Genomic DNA, 19,244 nt, shown 5'->3' on the forward strand with positions numbered 1-19,244 from the left:
AAACCCAAGAAGATATTGTGTCTGCCACACAATTAAGTCATGTGATGTTTCAATTTCAGTGCCAGTGTGATGTGCCAAGCTTGTCAGCTACATGTCCTAACAAATGGTAGACAGCGTCAAACAACACGTCCATCAGTTGCCTTCAACGGTGTACTGACTCTATTCAACTAACCCTTGAAAGTAAATCAAAAACTGACTGAATTACCAGAAGACTGAATTATCAGCATGTTTGCAAAGCCACAAATATAATCTCCAGAGGCAGCTAATATCTTGATTTTTAATAAATGACTTATTCTGGATCATATTCTGGTGGATGTTGAGGACAATTATTTCCAGGTTTCTTGGTTGATTTCAAATTTGTACCCTTTCTATTCTTGTCTCCTTTTGCAATTAACTCAGTTATTTGTATAGAAAGCACTGGATTAACAAGAAATAATTCCAGTCCACATCGCTTACTTTCTGCTGAGTCCAATAAAACACACCGGAAAAAGGCTAAGACACAGTTAGGGCAGATCCCCAACAATTCTGGGATTGTTTGGTACCATTGGGCAAAACTCTCATATGCCTTCTGACATCGAGAAGCCTGCTTTGTCAATATCTTGGCATATTACTGAAGATTTATGTGTTGAGAGACCAGGCATACTGACTGTCAGAAGGGTACAGGTGGTTCCCATGGGGTGGGAAGACAAGCTTCAAGCTAAGGTAGCAGTCTTTTCCCTGAGGAAAAGCTGAACTATTTAAATTTTTTTTTTACAGAATGGGACCTGGATGACAAAATGGTGTCCAGAGGGTACAAAATCAGAGTAAACTCCCTTCACCTGGTGGCCATATACACAGTCTTTCAGAGGTAAGTAGGCACTGAAGGTGTTGTAACCTTCTACACCCAGTAAATCATGTGGCCTTGAGTTGAATCCTGAAATTGTGGAGAAAGTCGATGGTGGAAAACACAATTGGACCTGCCACAGAAAAATGATTACAATCAAAACAGAAATTGCTGGAAAATCTCAGCAGGCCAGACAGCATCTGTGGACAGAAAGCAAAGTTAATCTTTCAGGTCCAGTGACCTTTCTTCAGAACAGGTTGGTATACACTGTATACTGAAGATGGCATGGGGGTGGGGAGTGTAAGCAATAGGTGGAGATGAAAAGAGAGAGAGAGAAAGAGAAAGAGAGAGCGAGAAAGAGAGAGAGAGAAAGAGAGAGAGAGAGAGAGAGAGAAAGAGAGAGAGAGAGAACACAGCAGTTGGGCAGACAAAGGAATGAGCAAAGGTCAGCCTGGAAGAATGAATAGCCTCTAATGGGGACCATTAGTGGTTGACAATGGGTTGTTTGTGGTCACAGCCCATGTGATAAACAAGACCTAGTATGTGGGGGTTGGGGTAAGGACATGGGAAAATGTGTTCAGGCCCTAAAGTTGTTGAACTCAATATGGAGTCCAGATCGTTGCAGTGTTCCCAAGGAGAAAATGAGGTGCTGTTCTTCCAGTGTGCACTCAGCTTCACTGGAGCACTGCAGCAAGCCTAAGACAGAGATGTTGGCCAGCGAACATGGTTGTATGTTGAAGTGGCAGGCAATAGGAAGGTCAGCATCATTTTTGCTGACAGAACGTAGATGTCCTGTAAAGCGGTCATCCAGTCTGGACTTCCCCTACCCAATGTAGAGGAGACACATTGTAAGCAGCGAATATAGTAGACTAGAGGAAGAAAAATGTAGGTAAATCACTACTTCACCTGAAAGGTGTGTCTGGGGCCTTGCATAGTGAGGGCAGGTGTTACACCTTCACAGGCTGCAGATTTAAAAACTCATGCAGCAATTCACTTGGTTTGATGCAAGTTTATAGGTATTGTATTCAGGGTTGTACTCATTTCACATGTTAACAAACCACTTGGAACAATATGAAACCACTAGGCTAATAAAATATTCATCACAACCTCAAACTCAACAATTCGATTACTTTTTACTGAGTCTTGCCTCCAATCTTTCTTTCATCAGTTGTACCTTCGAATAGGTGTTAACTACAATACATCTATTGCAGGTCTTCAGGTCATTGTGAAATCCCATTTGACATATTTGTTTGAGTTTGTTATCCTCACATTGCATTTGCCAGTTATGTACACTGTGTATAAATTCCCACCAGATTGAAAACTGCACAACAGTGCAAGACTAAATATTAATTCACATTTTAAAATACAAATGCATAAACAGTGCTCAAAGTTCCAGCACAATAAGGTCTTGCTTTGTTGAACTCCCATGGGTGTGTTTTTAACAGTATGCATACAGACTTGCTATAAATATATTTTGGGAGTTTATTTTTAATAAATGGAAGTAGGAGGAAATAGAATGGGGTGATGTGAGATGTAGTGATGGAGGCCTTGTGGAAAGCAAAAGGAGGAGCACTGGGGTTCCAGTGGAAATACTTGAGTCACAAGTTGACTTTCATTAAATACTGGCGTTAGTTTGTCTATTTTTACTTTATTAGCACTGGTATGAAACCCAACCCTGTGGTGAGTATAGTTCACAAAGGGCCAATTGAGAACATACAATCCAAACAATTATTAGTGGTAATGCAGATCAAGTTTTGGCAGATTCCAGGCAATCTGACCTCCAAATCTCATGAATGAAGTGAAATAAAAGCTCTGACTCGATGAGGCAGTAAGGTTTAGGTTTGTTCTATCCTCCGACTGTCCTCCTTCCCACCCCAAAAGAAAATAAAACTGAATTATGTGATTTAGAAAGTCAAAATATGTTACAAAAACAATTTTAAACATCAAAATAGAAAAGTCATATGAATTATGCTCACTTGCAACTCTTTGTGTTGTCAGTGGGTCAAATCAATAACAACCTTTATTTTTCACTTCTGACCTGCATGTTCTTTTCTCAGGTCATTAAAAAAAGGGCTGGAGAGATTATGGTGTGAGAGGTAAGTTCATCCTTCAAGGTCTCTAGAATCTCTAACTTCTGATATGGTTATATTTTGAATATTTGTAAGTGCACATAGACGCTCATCATTATAACAGATTGGGAGATCTGTTGCTTTGTTTCATCGGGAGAGATCACTTTATTGTCCATTTGATCTGATCTCATGAGAAATGATTCTTTGGAAAATGCACGAGGCCACTCTTGGAATATTGTGTGCAATTCTGGTCTCCTTCCTATCGGAAGGATGTTGTGAAACTTGAAAGGGTTCAGAAAAGATTTACAAGATGTTGCCAGGGTTGGAGGATTGGAGCTATAGGGAGAGGTTGAATAGGCTGGGGCTGTTTTCCCTGGAGCATTGAAGGCTGAGGAGTGACCTCAGAGGATAATAAAATCATGAGGGGTACGGATAGGGTAAATAGACAAAGTATTTTCCTTGGGGTGGGGGGAGGAGTCCAGAACTAGAGGGTACAGGTTTAGGGTGGAGGGAAAAAATATAAAAGGGACCTAAGGAGTAACCTTTTCACGCAGGGGGTAGTACATGTATGGAATGACCTGCCAGAGGATCTGGTAGAGGCTGGTACAATTGCAACATTTAAAAGGCATCTAGATAGGAAAGATTTAGAGGGATATGGGCCAAATTTGGCCAAGATTAGGTTGGGATATCTGGTCAGGAAGGACTAGTTGGATCAAAGGATCTGTTTCTGTGCTGTACATCTCTATGACTCTAGGACTCTAAATTGGTTGAAAACTAATTCTGAGTAGGTAACTGATAGGGAAGCTTATTTATTGTCACTTGGATCTGTTCATAACTTAGCATTTTCACTGCCTCTTGATCAAGTTTCAGAGGGTTACATTTTATTCATCGTGTATCACTGGCTAGTGGTATCACTGACATTTGTCAACTGTCCCTGATTGTCCATGAACTCTCAGGCTGTCTAGAACATTTCAGAGGTCAACTCAGAGTTCACCATATAGCTCTGGATCACCTGTAGATGAACCAGTTAGGTTTTTACAACAATTACTGAGATTAGCTTTAAATTCCAGATTGGTTATTAATCAGCTACCATTATTGGATTTGAACCTATGTTCCCAAAGAATCAATCTGGGCCTAGCAGCAACACTAAGCCACTTACCTACTTATCATTAATCCCTTCCCACTCCTTTTGTTTTCCTCTAAATTTAAATACTTCACTCACTACAATGGCCATTTTTTTCATATATCTACAATTCGCTACATAGAGGCCCAAAACACTGAACAGCAATTTCTAGCAACTGTTTAAGGATTTCCAGAATGAAGATGTAAGCACTGTGTACAATGATAGGGTACAGTGCTGTCAACGATTACAGGGAAACTGTTAAAAACCAGAATTACTGGAGGAATGCCACGGCAAAGAGGGTTCAGAAATCAGTAGAATAGAGAAAGCACCAAAAACAGACACCCAAAATTAAAAGGGAAAGAAAGAATATACAAATACATGGTGTAATAGGAAAATAAGAGAAATATTGAGAGAGCTATTTAGAGAAAGTGAGGACTGCAGATGCTGGAGATCAGAGCTTAAAAATGTGTTTCTGGAAAAGCGCAGCAGGTCAGGCAGCATCAAAGGAACAGGAGAATCGACATTTCGGGCATAACCCGCTGACCTGCTGCACTTTTCCAGCAACACATTTTTAAGAGCTATTTAGAGACAAAGTAATGAGAAACTGAGAGGACAGTAATGTATTTCACAGTCACTTAAGATGATTTTATCAAACACTTACTTTAAGTCCATATAAATAACATGCAAAGGCATTCTTCTGTCCGCAACTAATATGTTGAAGAAATGATTAGCAAAGTTTGTCAAGTTCAACCTGCCCTTCACAAATACCTGTTGCTGCAGAATATTTTCAAGGTGTTCAACTAATCAAAACTTAACTTGAGTTCAATAACACCCTGACAGTAGACATCTGGCCAACTATTTTGTCATTTATTGGTTTTTCATCTCTCACCTTTCTTAAATGGCAGAGTGACTGGCAACAATCCGACAAAATGTTCCTGGAAGCTAAAAAGCTTTGAACATTTTTAATTAGGACATCTGCAATATTCTCATCAATTCATTTAAAACCTTTGGATTGAAACCATCTGATCCTGGGAATATGTCACTGCTTGGTGTCATTATTTACTTCATTATACTGTTTATGTTAATTTTGGGAAATCCCTGTCACTGATTCAGCATTAGATTGATTAGGATCGTTCTATTATTATTAAGTCATTTTATTTCCTTTTTTATTGATAATATTGCAGTTATTAGTTTTTAAATGATCTAGATTGCATCTAACCTTTTCCTAATGTAACTAGAAGAAAAATTGTGGTTATTTTGATATCCCATTCCTACTACTTTCTATTGTTCTTACTATGTTTTGTTACCATTTTCTACTCTTTGAATCTTTTTTATAATTTGCCAGAATCATGGCTACTTGTGTTGCTTTTTCTTTTAACTTTATGATGCTACTTCCCTGTTTAGTCATCCATGGCTGTTTTCCTTTTTGAGAATTAGAATCTTACCCAATTTAGAACAATAACTGCTTCAATCTCACGTTGAGTCTTTTTAGAAGGTCTCCTACTTTTGTTCTTTTGCCCAGATATGTCCACTTTCCTGTGGACAGGACTTATCTCATTGCATTTGTAGCATTTACTCCCAGCTCAGCTGCTGTCAGCTTACTTCGCATAGACTAGGGATTCAACCTTGACTTTTCATCTTCTGTCCAAGTTGCTTAAACAGCACATTTACAGTTCGGAACATTTACTGCCCATGAACTACTAAGGTTAGCTAACCTAGCTATTCAGCCTGATGTTTGCAATATCATTCAACAGTAATTAATCTCTGCAAAAGCACTACTTGCTCTTCAGAGAAACTAATTAGAACACAAGTGGGAATTTTTAGAATAATTTATGATTGGAATGAAGACAATTTAAAAATAGAAGTCAGATCCCTACAACAACTTGAAGTGTATGATTCACCTACCATAGGTGGAAACTATTACATTCAAATTGTACTAGGAAGCACTAAAAAAGTGAGACCAGAGAAAGCCACCTTTCAAAATATCGAGTAATAATGACAGGTCAGAATCCCAGAGCATTATCAGCATTTTTACTTATATTTCCAAAAACATGCACAAAGTTTTTTAACAAAATAAAGAGGGTCACCTCAGTTAAACAAAAACTGCAATGTAAATTCAATAACAACCTAACAGAGTCCTGTGGGAAGCCATATTTGTAAAGTGTCAAGAATACTTCAAATCAGTGGAGGCTCACTGAGACTGTTACCTGGTATGGTGATGAAATGTCTGAAATTGAACCTTCCAGCTCAGTGCGCAAACTCACATCCAGGGGAGATATTTAAAAAGAAGCAATCACAAGGGGGTTGGCTCAGAATCCAAATTTGAACGGATGTATTAAGCACCCTGGGTGTAACCCAACGGAAGTTTTCAGCATCTCACCTGCTCGTATGGGGGAACAAGAATGATACCACCAAACCATAAAAACAAAGATCAGGTCCTATAGCCAGCAGTACCCCCATATCTGGGATAAAGAATTAGATTTCCTACTGTTCACCACCAGGGAACCCAAAGAGTTTACCGGTTCTACTCTGTTAATCCGTTTGAAATAGTTTATGGGCGCCATGTGCAAAAGCCCCTCTACAACTCCCAGAAAGGATTTTGGAACCAGAGCATGGAATCTTCATGTGATACAATGTAGCAGAGTTCCAAGGGCAGTCTTGTGAGTCTGCGAAGTGGCCTAAGAACACTTGGAATTCTCTCAGTGATGAAACAAAAGGGAGCCAGACATGCCAAAGTCCAAACCTTTCAGCCAGAAGACTACATGTTAGTGCTCCTACCTATATCAGGTGAATCCATAAAGGCCCCATCCAGTGAGTAGTCTAGATACGTGGGGAAGTGAGTTATCAGACAAAGACCCCAGGCTATGAAAAATTCAAAGGCTTTGGCTTGCCAATATAATAAAGCAATGCCTGTACCGTGAAAGGTCAAGCAGCTAACATTGCCACTAACCTGGAAGATGAGGGTAGCGGTAGAAATGAACTTGGGGAAAAATGTAGGGAAGGCCCTCATTGACCCCTCTACAATCTGGTTAATTAATACAGAAATAGCAACAAATTTATACTCCTTAAATACCCACCTCGGTGCAGAAAAGTGAGCAGATTTAGTTAAACCACTTACTGCAGTCAACAGCTCATACAGAGGCAAGCCAGAATGAACCACTCTAGATGAACCACACAGATCGACATGGTGTAGATGTGGGAGAGGCCCCTCCATAAGGTGATCTCAGATTCTGGAGGAAGTTAAATACATACCGGATCACAAACTGATCCAGCATGGCAACAGAGCTAGAGGTCTTCAGTTGTGATTTGTGCCCAGGCCTGTTGGCTCCACAAGGCTTTGCATTGACTACTGAAAATGCAGTGACCACAGCCTTTTACTATCTGAAACCCCAACTGGGAGACTGCATAAACTGGGAAGGGGTAGCAGCCTACATTATCAAGATAGATTTAATCAAGCAATACTGACAGTTTCTCTTGACGGCCCACACAAATAAAATATCCACCATTTTGAAGCCAGATAGGTTATATCCACAGCCAAAGGGACACTGAAATGTCTCAACCATGTTTCAAGGGTTGCTGAACCAGATAGTGGCAGGGTTATCTAATTGCAAAGTGTGCTTAGACAATGTCCTAGTGTACAGCAACACTTGAGAAAAGTACTTAGAGCAATTGGGAACCCTGTTGCAAAAAAATGCAATCAGCTGACCTGATGAGCCATCTTGCAAAAAGCAAGTTTGTTAAGGCCCAAGTGATCAATTTAGTGGTCAAGGATAAACAGCACAGTTCCCCGTTCCTACAACAAAATGGGAAATTAAAAGGCTCCTCCGAGGAATGTATGAACGTTTTGTGCCAAACATCAGTATAGTAGCAATGCTACTGACAGACCCGTTACAGAAGAGAGTCACAGGTAGACTGAGAAATACTAGGCAACTTTTAAAAAGTGGAATGCCACTTCAATATCTACAGCTCCAAACTTTAACCAAATATTTAAAACGGACGTCGCGATATGAGTGATATCGGGGAGGAAGCTTTCTCCTTCCTGAAGGTGAATCCAAAATAGAGGGGCCAATCAGGGTCCTTCCTCAAAAACTAAACAGACATCAGAAAGCATATTCCACAGTTGAGAAAAAGAAAGCCGTAGTTTATTACTGACTGTTGCTTACTCGCTCTTGAAACATGTCCAAGACATGTACAGAGAGACCACTGTCGTTACTGATCATAACCCTTGACTTTTGTGGGAATGTTAAATGCACGGAACACCAGGTTATTTGACTGGAGCTTCTTCCTTCAAAGACACCAAATCACTCATTTCGCCAGGAAATTTACTGTGTTTCAAGATGTCATAGACAGAACTTAGAGACACCTACTTAGAATCAAAAAGCAAATTGTTCAAGGCTGGCGGAATGAATGTGTGTGGGTCAGTTTGTTTATATATAGTTTTTAAATCTCTCCTTATAATAAAATGGGAATGGATCTCATTATGGTAATGTGGCTATGGATCAAAATCTTGAAGTGTTCAGAGATGATTTTACTTTTAATTCCAAGTCAACACATAACACACTGATCACACTGGTTGGCATGCACGAAACATCAAAGGAACCTTGGAGCATGACACTTAGACAGAATGTTGGTGCAAGGCACCATTAACTGCATCCTGTTGTGCTGAGAGGACCATAACGTACTGCAGCAGAGTTCATCAATAGAAAGGAATTCCATCCTATCATTCCTACTTAAGTAATATCTCCTATATGACAACAATTGATTCACATCAAAAGATGAGCTCTGGTATTAATTGCATGTTTAATATAGTCAAATGATTTATAAATTGTCACAATGATAGATTAGAACCCAAAATTGCTTGTGGATACATTGAACTTTTAGACAAGGCATGTCTTTCTCAAAAAAAGGCTGACATCCAAGCCTGACTGATAATGTAATTTCTATGAAGGAATTTGCAGAGCGCTGAAAAATTCTCTTTGTGAACCTCATAATGTCATACCTTGTATTGTATCAAAGAAGCTTCAAAAGATAGAGACTTCAAAACACAGAAGTGCAAGGAAATCTCATTACCTCATCTTAATAGGAAAATATCTTCTGTGGGTTGTATTCCAGACAACGGACATGAGTCGAAAGACATGTTTGTGCTTTACCTTTCCCAGAAAATAGAAGTCAGGAGTCACACAACACCAGATTATAGTCCAGCAGACTTAGTTGAAATCACAAGCTTTTGAAGCATTTGACAAAGGGGTTATGCTCTAATAGCTTGTGGTTTCAAAGAAACTTGTTGGACTGTAACCTGGTGTTGTGTGACTTGTGACTTTGTCAACCCCAGTCTAACACCAGCACCTCAAGAAAATAGAAAAATTGAAACAACTGCAAAGCCTGGCTTGTGTATATGAATGTGCTGATATGCTAATAAGGACCAGTGTGTTGTTAATATTGAAGCTTGAGAACACCCACTAGACACTCCCGCACTCCAGATAGAAAGAAAAAACAATCACCTTGAGTGTCAAAAGTCGGTCAATCAGCCAGTCATGGACAAAAGGGAAACAAGGCAAAAGCATTTCAGCTAACCTGGAAAGCCAAGAATCTCAAAATCGACTATTCAGCTACCAATGACCAAGTTACCAGCATCCTCCAGTGTAACAGTTTCAACCTTTCACTATCTATTCTTCATTAGCAATCCAGTGACTGATCCGTACATCTTAACTTGTACTCTTTTCAGGGCTCGCTTCTCACTTCTAATCTGTGCACGCGTGAGTTGCATTATTACTTCTTTTCCTGTTCAGTAACTAATAAAATTCACTTTTTATTTAACACAAGAAAGCTTGAGTAAATTGGCTCATTTTGAAATGTAAATTAATTTGGGAACTGGAAAAAGGTATCCAAAAGGGTTCTATTAATTCAGCCTTGCTGCAATCAACCAAGGGAATTGGTGGGTAAAGAAAGGGAGCCCTTCCCATCCGGAAGCACAAGAATTTTGGGTATATCATCCAGATCCGTAATGAATTGGGGAACCTTACCTGGATGGAGGGGCTAGCCGTAACAAAATACAACTGTTATTTATCACTGTAAATCCCTTCCCATTACTAAAAGGAAACAGATTGCTGATGGGATTACAAAACAGCAGTTGGAAAAGCCAAACACCAGCTGGTTGTTGTTCAAAGGCTCCCCATTACTGAAGAGGCTAGTAACTGAGTGAAGTTTTAAGTCTACTGTCAAATCCTAGAACAACATTGATTGCAGGTAGCCCAGCAAAGACAAGCTGATTGATTAAGAAGGACAAACTGCAGCAAACTGAGTACTGGCTTCATCATGGCTGAAGCTTCCTTAAAGACAAGTATAATTTGGGGCTTTCATGTGCTGTATTGTAGAGGTCAGATAAACTGCAGGTCATTGAGAATATCACAATGTTGCCATTCAACCAGAGTTTTAGTGCACACAGCCCATCTACAAACACCAGCAACCAGGAGACAAGGCTAAGAAGCTTAGTCAATATCCCTGATAGAACACTGATATAAGGATTCAACATATTAAGGAAATTTTAAAAATTGAATGTCCATTTTCAAATCACTGTCTGCTAGGTCAAAAGATATCGTTATCTGTTAACCCTTCTGAAAAGAAAATGCAGTACTGGTGGCAACAATCTGTTTTGCTGTGCTTTTTACCCTCAGGACTCTAGGTTCAAATTGAAAGCAAGAAAATGAGGTTATAATTTCCTTTGTTGTTAAGTGTGAAAATGAGCTTGTAAAACTATCATCCAGACACCATACAGCAGAAAACAAACTGCATGCAAGAGCTAATTGGCACTAACTGTATAATCTCACTCACAGAGTGCATACCATACTATTCAGAAATCTCATCCTGTTGTAGGAGTGGAGTTGAGGCTGATTGAGAGGACAGTTCAGCACTGCATTTAACCCATGCTCTATACTGTGACTGTGTTTCAATATTGTTCAATTTTCCTTTCACATCAAGGAGCAAGAAACCCATCCTAAAGTAATGTGAAACCAGAGATAGAGACAGAGACAATCAGCTACAGTAGCTGCAGTGTAGTATTTCATTGCCAGGCACTTAACAGGGCAGGGTTGCAGTTGCCTTCCAACATTTTGTTGCTGTCACAGAGAGACATTTGGAAGATGAATAGTGGTGTGCAAAAATGACAGGGAAATAAATGGGCAGTTCTGTAGGGACTGTTTCTATGATTGTCTGTGGATGTTAATTGTACAGATCAATCAGAGCGAGTTATGTGCACTTGCGTCTAATTAAGAAAGGCTGCAACAGAGAAGAAATATTGACTATAAAATCCCCATACAAAAACTAACAAAGACAATGTAAGAAGGGAACACAAGCACCTCAACCCTGTTATTATAGTTGTATGATCTGAGTGCTCACGCTGCCCATTTTTAAGAATGTTTGCTCACAAGCTTTTCAAGTTTTAAAATAACCAACATAATAGGAAAGATCCCAAAATTCTAAGCAAAACTGTGGAAGAAAGATTATTCTGAAACATCCTTTGATAGAGCTAATTTTGAATTTCAAAAAGGACAGCTAGCAAGATTTTGTTGCTGGTTTTTGTCAGGTGAAAATAGATTCTGTATAGTGTATCATTAAGCATTTATGTATTACAGATATTTTGAGGCTGAGTAAAACTGAAGTTCTATTACAGAAATTGGTTTGCATGTTTCAGACAAAACTGTGAAGATTTTCTAGCACAGCTCTGCCTTATTCCTCTTGAGCACGTCTGCCAATTTAAACATAATAATGAATTTTTCCTATAATGCTACACAGATTCAAACTTCATTATTCATATTTTCAAATGAACTCAAAACAGGTCTGATTTTCCCCCCGAATGATCTTGTATTATTTTACCTTTAGAAGTGCTAAACCAGTTCTTAGAACTATGTCAAGTATCAAAAGTTAACTCACATCTCAATCTAGTCAGATTTTTACATCACTGATAGTTATAACCACTTTTCAAGATATGAAATAACCAGACAAGCTCTGACTGCCTATGACATAATGTTACTGTTAGTTCAGATGAAGGAATGGAGAGATATGACTCCCATCTCAGGAAATTGCCACATCACTGGTTCACCTCTGACCCTTCTCTGCTCCCAGCTGGTGAAAACAGCTTTCGTTTGAACTGTGCCAGCATTTCCTGGAATTGCCAGAGTTTACCGCACTTCATTAAGGAGCGAAAAACTGTCTTGAATTTACAGCAAAAGGAGGAGGATTTTAAACTAATCATAATAAGTACAGACATCACATGATCTATGTAAAGCAACTACAATATACACACTGTCAAACAGCTTTCTGGCATCATAAAATTAGCATTGTGCTACAAAATATAAATAGACCATAGCAGGCCTCCAATCAGGCAGGTTCTTTCATCTACTTCAGAAAGTACTGCAGTGCTACTGTGAAATTCTGTTTGCTTGCGTTAACTCAACTGCCTTCATTAACAAAGCCACTGCCTTTGTGTGAAACTAGGCCAAAGAGGCCACAAAAGGGTCTGTGCTTAACCTCAAGGCTGGGAAAAGTTCCTATGCCTGGTATCCCTGTGTGAGGCTTCTTGTCCTGTAAGTCCTGGAGAAAGTTAGTCACTGTAGGGGTAATGTTGGGAATAGCATTAAACAGATATTAGAGCTGCAAACAATAAAGGAATGCCTGTAATTATGGGTGACTTCAACCTGCATATGGATTGGGTAAATCAAATTGGTAACAATGCTGTAGAAGAGGAATTTCTGGAGTGTATTGGCAATGGTTTTCTGGACTAATACTTTGAAGAATCAATGTGAGAAGTGGCTATCCCAGACTGGTGTTATGCAAAGATAAAGGAATAAACTGATAATCTAGTTGTGTAAGGCCCCTTAGGAATGAGTGACCATAATATGGTAGAATTCTTCATCAAGATGGAGAGTGATGGGGTTGATTCTGCACTTAAGCTCCTGAGTCTTAATAGAGGAAATAAAGATTGCCTGAGGCGCAAATTGAGTCTGAATGATTGGGGAACGCTACTTCAAGGGATGATGGCGGAAAGACAATGGCAAAATGTAACATCTCCAAATTTGCAAAACTGGGTGTGAGAATAAGCTCAGAGGGGGCTGCAGAGATCCTTCAGTGCAATTTGGACAGGCTAGCAGATACAATATAATGTGGATAAATGTGATATTATCCACTTTGTTAGGAAAAAGGAAGGCAGATTATTACCAGAATGGCTATAAATGGAAAGGGAGGAATGTGTACCAGGACCTGGATGTCCTTAGTACAGTAGTCACTGAAATGAAGCATGCAGGTGCAGCAAGTGGTGAAGAAAACATACGGCATGTTGGTGTTCATAGCGAGATGATATGAGTATAGGAGCAGGGATACAGGGCCTTGGTGAGACCACACCTCGAATGTTGTATGCAGTTTTAGTCTCCTTTTCTGATGAAAGATGTTCTTGCTTGAGGGAAAGCAGCAAAGGTGCTGACTGATTCCTGGAATGGTGGGGCAGATATGTGAGAAGAGGTTGAATCAGGATTATATTCCCTAGTGTTCCAAAGTATAAAAGGGGGGATCTCATAGTAATGTATAAAATTTTAATATTGACAACATAGATACAAGTGGGGGAGGCCAGAGTCAGGGGTCATAGTCTAAGCATACAGGGTAAACTACTAATAACTGAGATGAGGAGAAATTTCATCATCCAGAGAGCGGTGAGGCTACGGAAATCATTATTCAAGAAAGTAGTTGAGGCCAAAACATTGTTTGATTTCAAGAGGATATAGCGCTTAGGGCTAAAGGCAGCAAAGGATATAGGGGAAAAGCAGAAACAGGCAATTGAGTTGGATGATCAGCCATAATCATAATGAATGGTGGAGCAGACTCAAAGGGCAGAGTGATCTACTCCTCCTCTTATTACTATGTATTATTTTACTTAATTATAATTATAGATTGAATTGAATCATCATAAAAGTCTTTCAGTTCTGACTCGCTACAAGATCATTCCAAACAGGAGTACATTCACACAAATGTCAATGTGTTTGTTCACTTCATAACATTAAGCACCAAACAGTAATGTTCAATAAAGACCATGGACCAGCCTGTTCACTCTGGAATATCATGTCATAATTCTGGCTAACTGAAGTTCTTTTGCTGTCTTCTTTTCATATACCTGGCTGCTAAGAGTTACTGCTTCTTAATTCTTGCTAGTGTTATTCCTGTGCAAGGTAAGTGGCTTCCTTGATTGATCTACCAATGCATGAACAGCGCATGCAATCAATCTTGGACTGGAACTCCATCCCTAACAGCACTGTGGGTGTACCTGCACCAAATGGACTACCATGGTTCAAAAGGAGAGTTCATCACCTTTTCTCAAGGGCACCTAGGGAAGAACAATAAATGCTAGTCCAGCCAGTGAGGCCAACATCCCATGCACGAATCAAAATAATTTGATGGTCTAAAAGTACTTTCTGTCTTATACTGACTACTTTAACTCTGTTGTACCATTTTTCAGAAACTGAACATGTTAGGAATGCATTCTTCAGTATATCCCATCATGCATTTAGTCACTTTACATGTCTGTGATGAACTGTCCAACAATTCATTGACTTAAGTCTTAGAGTAAATTTAACTTGAAAACTCCAGACATTACAAATTCCTGACTGTTTTCCAAAGACGCCTACTTGAAAAGATGTGCAGATGTCATCAAGCATCCACCCCATCCACAAACAACACTCAGTAGCAGCAGTGTGTACTATTTACAAGATGCACTGCAGAAATTCCCCAAAGATCCTGAGACAGTGCTTTCCAAACCCATGCCCACTTCCATTTAGAAGGAAAATGGCAACAGATACTTGGGAACACCACCACCTGCAAGTTCCCCTCCAAGCCACTTATCATCCTGATTTGGAAATATATCATAGTTCCTTCACTGCCGCTGGGTCAAAATCCCGGAATTCCCTTCTGAATCACATTGTGAGTCTACCTACAGCACCTGGACTGCAGTGGTTCAAAAAGGCAGCTCACCAACAGCTTCTTTAGTGCAACTGGGGATGGGTCATAAATACTGGGTGAAAGTGAGGACTGCAGATGCTGGAGATTAGAGTCGAGAGTGTGGTGCTGGAAAAGCACAGCCGGTCAGGCAGCATCCAAGGAGGAGAGTCAATGTTGTGATCATGAGCTCTTCATCAGGAATGAGGGGGTGACTCAAGAGAGCTGAGAGATAAATGTGGGGGGGTGGGGAATGGTGCTGGGAGCGGGGAAGGTAGCTGGGAATGCAATAGGTAGATGAAGGTGGGGGGTGAAAGTGATAGATTGGAAAGGAGGGTGGACTGGATAGGTGGGAATGAAGATGGACAGGTAAGACAGTTCAAGAGGGCAGTGCCAAGTTGGAGGGTAAGATCTGGGATAAGGTCGGGGGGAGGGGAAATGAGGAAATTGGTGAAATCCACATTGATTCCATGTAGTTGGAGGATCCAGTTATGACACAGGGTAAACCGCAAGAAGTGCAAAACCTGTGGTGGCAGGGGAAGGTGCCAGGAGTGGACAGGGTTGGTGGGGGGCGTGGACCTAACAAGGGAGCCCAGGTTGGGGCACGGGGGGGGTTGCTTTCTCCAGAATGCAGATAGGGGTGGGGAGGGAAATATATCCCTGGTGGTGGAATCTGTTTGTATGTGGCAGAAATGGCAGAGGATGATGAGTGTATCCAGAGGTTGGTGGGTGGATGGTGAGAACCGGGGAATTCTGTCCTTGTTGCAATTGGAGGGTTGGGGTTCAAGGTTGGAGTGTAGGAAGTGGAGGAGATGTGCTGGAGGGCATTGTCAACCACCTGGGAGGGGAAATTGTGATCTTTGCAGAAGGAGGCCTTCTGGTGTACTCTATGGTGGAATTCATCCTCCTGGGAACAGATGCAGTGGAGGCGGAAGAATTGGGCGTCTACAGGAGGCAGGGTGGGAGGAGGTGTAGTCCAGGTAGCTGTGGGAGTCAATGGGTTTAAAATTGATGTCAGTGTTGAGTCGGTCACTGGTAATAGAGACGGAGAGGTCCAGGAAGGGGAGGGAGGTGTCTGAGTTGGTCCAAGTGAACTTGAGGTCAGGGTAGAGCGTGTTAGTAAAGTTGATGAACTGTTCAACCTCCTCATGGGAGCATGAGGTGGCGCCAATACAGTCATCGATGTAGCATAGGAAAACATGGGGGATGGTGCCAATGTAACTGTGGAAGATGGACTGTTCCACCTCCCCGGCAATGAGGCAGGTATAGCTGGGGCCCATGGCTATCCCTGTGGTCTGAAGGAAGTGGGACAATTCAAAGGAGAAATTGTTGAGGGTGAGGACCAATTCAGCCAATCGAATAAGTGTGTCAGTGGAAGGATACTGGTTGTGTTGGCGGGAAAGGGAGAAACAGAGGGCTTGGAACCCTTTGTCATTGTGGATAGATGTGTACAGGGACTGGATGTCCATGGTGAAGATGAGGTGTTGGGGACCAGGGAAATGAAAATCATTGAGGAGGTGGAGGTCATGGGTGGTATCCTGAATGTATGTGGGGAGATCCTGGACCAGGGGGAACAGGACAGTGTCAAGGCATGCAGAGATAGGTTTTGGTGGGGCAGGAGCAGTCTGAGATGATGGGTCACCTGGGCAGTCAGTGAATCTTGGGTAGGAGGTAAACTGGGAAGAGCAGAGTTCCCAACTATGAGGTTGGAAGCTGTCGATGGGAGATCCACTGAGGTGATGAGGCTGTGGATGGTCTGGGAGATGATGGTTTGGTGATGGGAGATGAGATCATGGGCAAGGGGACAATAGGAGAAGGTGTCAATGAGTTGGCACCTGGCTGCAGTGGTGTAGAGGTTGGTGTGTCAACCCACCAATGAGCATCCCCACCCTTGTCTGCTGGTTTCATGGTGAGGTTGGGGTTGGAGCAGAGAGAGCAGAGGGATGCGCATTGTGAGGGTGTGGGGTTTGAATGGGTGAGAGGGGTGGACAGGTTGAGGCAGTCAGTCATAGCGGTAGTTGGACATGAAGAGATCGAGGACAGGTAACATACCAGCACAGGGTGAGCACAGTACGAGGTAATGAAAGGTTTTGACAGCATGAAATGTTCAGGTCAGTTTGTCACTGCATTTTAGAGATGGCAGTGGTAATAGAAGAATGGAACTCTACCCTGGGTGAGGAAGTTGGTGAAGAACCAAAGGAAGGGGCTCAGCTAAGAATGCATTGGAGATGCCAACTCTTGAGATGATGAAAATATAGTTCAAGATTTTAGTTGTGAAGAAGGACAGATAAGGGCATATGACAGTATTTTTGCCTTTTTTAAAAAAAACAGGTTTAGCAGCACAGCAGGCGAGGTTGGATTTGGGATTAAGTGGAATGTCAAGGTTCCAGATCTTCCAATTAGGGCTGAGCTAACAGATGTGAAGCTGGTGGAGTCAGCCGTAAATTATATATTATTTATGTATTTAATTCTTTGCACATGGTGGACGTAAACTGCGGATTCACTTGTGGCTCCTATGAGTAGTTACAGGTGGAGCCTGAGTGTTTCAATTGCTCGAGATTGTGCTGCTCAGTAGTAGATTCTGAGTTCAAGTCCTACTACAGAGTAAGTTGGTCATCCACTAATCATTTGTGTGGTTAAAACCTTCCACTTATTTGAGTGGCTCCCCTTTGAAATGGACTGCTTAATTGGGAATGGTTTTCACAAAAGAGGTGTAACAGAACAGACTGAAACTGTGCCAGTGGGTTAGGAGATGCAAATTTGTAATATGAAACTCTTATAAATAAAAGCTTATAAAGATGTTTGAAGATTGGCTCTGGTCTTGTCCTTCACTATTAGGGTTTGTGAAGTCCAAGATAAAGGCCAGAGGTAGCAAATGCATCTTGAGAAGAAATGCATCCCGAGGATACACCTGGACATTGTCTAAAGTAATAGTTTTCATTAAACTCCATCCAATCTGCTGGTTTCCTCCCACAGCCTGAAGGTGTGCAGGTTAGGTGAATTGGCCCTGTTAAAATTGCTCATAGTGTTCAGGGATGTGTAGGTTAGGTGTATTAGTTTGGGGTAAATGGAGAGCAATAGGGGAATGGGTCTGGATGGGTTACTCTTCGGAGGGTTGGTGAGGATTTGTTGGGCCGAAGGGCCTGTTTCCACACTGTAGGGATTCTATATCTATATCTTATATCTATATCTATATCACTTTTGACTGGTGAAATCAGCAGAAAAGCTCCAGATCTTGAAGGGGACAGATGTGTCATTAATATCTTCTACTAGTCTTAATAACAATGTCCAACTAGCTAAAAGTTCTTTCAGCCAGTCTGTTTGGACAAGTCGTGGCACACCTCTGGGGCATGTGGGACTTGAACCTAGATCTTCTGGCCAGAGATAGGGGCACTGCCACTGTGCTACAAGAGCCCTCCCACTTGCTCTTGTACCCAATTGTTATTATGCAACAATTACATCTTTTAAGACAAGAGCCTTTCTTATTAAGACACATTAGTTACTGTTCCTCCAACACTTAAAACCATACAGGCAAATAAAGTTAAATATAAAGTATGGAGAAACTCAGCAAATGACGCTGCCAGCATGTTGAATTTCTCCAGTGCTAGCTGTTTTTATTTCAGATTCCCACATCTACAGTACTTTGCTTTTATTATCAGGAAAGAGGAATGGCAATAGCATATTTCTATTGACAAATATAACATACAGGTGTTTGTAGGCACAATGAAGGAGAAATCACTGCAAAGGAGTAGAAAATAAAGATATGGATTTAAATTACACCTTTCATGTTTCTTAAGATTTCACAACCAATGTATCACTTTGAAATGTGGAGACTGCTATAAAGCTGGCAAATACAACTTCCATACTAGGTATGATTCCAAGATACAAGTCTGGAAAGTATTGGAATACTCTCCATTTGCCTGGATGAATACAGCTTCAACATGATTCTAGAAGCTTGATACCACGGGGACAAAGAAGTCAATTTGATTGGCCACCACTATTCTAAATATTCTCTCCCTCCATCATTGACACAAATGCCAGCAGTTGTGTACCATCTACAAAATGCATTACAGCAACTCACCACGGCTCCTCCAACAGCACCTTCCAAACCTTGATCTCTACCATCTAGAAAGACAAGAGCAGCATACCATATGAACACCACCATCTGCAAGTTCCCCTCCAAACCACATACCATCCTAAGCTGGAATACATTTCTATTCCTTCACTGGAGCTCCCCCCTTAATAGTGTTGT

At 41.0% G+C, this 19,244-nt stretch overlaps 1 protein-coding gene across 1 annotated transcript in view; it reads right to left on the minus strand.

The window, feature by feature from the left end:
• clic4 (CLIC family member 4) overlaps window positions 1–19,244 on the minus strand; it is a 139,948-nt gene that overhangs the window by 33,848 nt on the left and 86,856 nt on the right. The window lies entirely within an intron of this gene.

Source organism: Chiloscyllium plagiosum, unplaced genomic scaffold (genome assembly GCF_037043375.1).
Source record: "Chiloscyllium plagiosum isolate Xiang-an unplaced genomic scaffold, Cpla_swu_hap1 HiC_scaffold_30, whole genome shotgun sequence".
In the NCBI taxonomy this organism is placed as follows: Eukaryota; Metazoa; Chordata; class Chondrichthyes; order Orectolobiformes; family Hemiscylliidae; genus Chiloscyllium; species Chiloscyllium plagiosum.